This window comes from Parasteatoda tepidariorum, chromosome 3 (genome assembly GCF_043381705.1).
Source record: "Parasteatoda tepidariorum isolate YZ-2023 chromosome 3, CAS_Ptep_4.0, whole genome shotgun sequence".
Taxonomy (NCBI): domain Eukaryota; kingdom Metazoa; phylum Arthropoda; class Arachnida; order Araneae; family Theridiidae; genus Parasteatoda; species Parasteatoda tepidariorum.
In genome coordinates, this window is record NC_092206.1 from 19550034 (window position 1) to 19552458 (window position 2425).

A 2425-nucleotide genomic window follows, 5' to 3' on the forward strand; every position below is an offset into this window, starting at 1 on the left:
TTTTGAAAGATGTTTACCTTACTATCAGTTTGGAAATAATCATTAGTGTATTACTTCATCGTTTTTTCTTCTTTTTAAGATTATTTCCAAATATATATATATTTTTAAGTTGGATTTAACANTCCACTGCTTCCAAACTCGCATCACTGTGGAACTGTTCCGCTGCATACGAGCTGCTATTGCGCGATAGGAAAATCCTCCTTCTCGAAGGCCGATTATCCTCCCTCGTTCAAACTCCGTAAGTTGCTTGAATTTCTTATTCTTCCGTCGTGGAGGCATACTCAGGTCTCACTAAACGTTTGCCACTAACAAATAATCATAGACTATTTTCAACGTCCCGCTACAGCACTTTATTTATACGCTTTCAGCATCAATTCAGAGGGCGCTGCGCGCGCCACGCACGCGCGATGGCTCTGAAACTTTATTAATTTGCATAATATCCTATATCCATTATTAAAATAATATTTCATTTGATTCTGATGATTCCTTCATGGTGTTGCATTTTCTACAAACAGCAGTTTATATTTGTAAATAGGCAGCCGAAACGCATTACGTAAACACGCTTAGAGTGAGAATCTTTATCCGATATAAAATCCAAAAACACTTTTAACATGAACATGTTCAATGCGAAATATCTTTTAAGATGAGCTCAAATTTCATTATTAATGGAAAGATTTTATTTTTAAGGTGAAAAGAGAAATGCAGATAAAACAAAGGAAAATTACAACATATGAAAAAAAGGGAGAAAAATAGAAATAAAATAAAAAATAACAAACAACCGGGGAATAATAAAAAAATAATAAAAAAAATTATAAATTTTTTTTAAAAAATCCGGAAAATAAAAGATATAATCTTTTCATCAGCCCACACGATTATATCCTCACAAAAGTGTGCTTTCTAATATTGTATCAATATAGCCAAAGCAAAGTATATCCATACAATAGTGTGAGGAGCACTCAAAAAGTTTTACAAAAATTGCAACAAATAAAATAGAACACAATAAGTAAAAATAACACGTAAAAACAGAAAATAAAATATAAAGAAAAAAACAGAATAAAACATGAACTATAAAGCGAGTAGTGAATTCAAATAAACTTACATGAACGGGAAATTTTTCAAAAATGATTTAAAATATTTTCGTAACAAGATTGCCAGATTGCAAAACGTGAAAACAAAAGCACAAATTGAGCGTAACTAGAGGAGTTTTGTTTCAAAGTGGTTCTTACTGCATTACTGAAGTGCGTTTGATTTGCTAGTTACCAAAGATGGACCCGAAAATGGATGTGCGCAAAGTAATATTATACTGGATAATTGAAAGATGTTGACTATAAATAATTTTAGAAAATAAATAGTTATTTAAGAAAAAAATAGAAAAGAAAAGAGAAAGAAAATTGCCTGTTTTATACATAATTTTAGCCACGGATTTGCCCGAAATGGATTTGCACATAGAAAAATTATATAGATTAACACAGAAATATTTTTAGTAAATAATTTTACCCACGGATTTGCCCGAAATGGATTTGCACATGGGTAAATTATATAAATTAACAAAGAAAATTTTAAGTATGTATATCCACAATTAACTACTCGCTTTATAGTTTATGTTTTATTCTGTTTTTTCTTTATATTTTATTTTCTGTTTTTACGTGTTATTTTTACTTATTGTGTTCTATTTTATTTGCTGTAATTTTTATAAACATTTTTTGAGTGCTCCTTACACTATTGTATTGATGTACTTTTCTATGGCTATATTGAGACAATATTAGAAAGCATCTTTTTTGAGGATATAATCGTGTGGGCTGATGAAAAGAATATATCTTTTATTTTCCGAATTTTTAAAAAAAAATTTATAATTTTTTTTTCGGATTTTTTATTATTATATTTTTTAATTTTTTCACCCCAGTAGCTTGTTATTTTTTATTTTATTTTTCTCCCTTTTTTCGTATGTTGTAATTTTCCTTTGTTTTATCTTCATTTTGAATTTATTTTATGAGTTCTGTTTACTTGCAACTTATGCGCACTTAATGAAATTTAATTTATTGTTTTTTTTATTTTCTTCGTGTTTTTTTTGTATTTATTTATTTTGCTGAATATATATATGTAATACAAGAATGAAATACTTTTGTATTAATAAAAGAATTAAATCTCTTTCGTTTTCATAAAATGTCTTTGTTAAAGAATAAGCGTAGAGAGATTCTATTTTAGGAATTCAAGGCTGAAAACATACCATTGAAATATAAATAGATTTATATTTCAAGGGAAGAGTTATTTATAGAATCGTGCCCTTTTTCAATTCCATATAAGGAAGCAGAAATGATTTTCCTTAATGCGTAAGGATACAAGGAATGTACGAATGTGCCTTTTTACTTCAAATCTATGTTGGTATAAAACGTAAGAACGCATTGTTTTGCGTGTCCTTTTCATC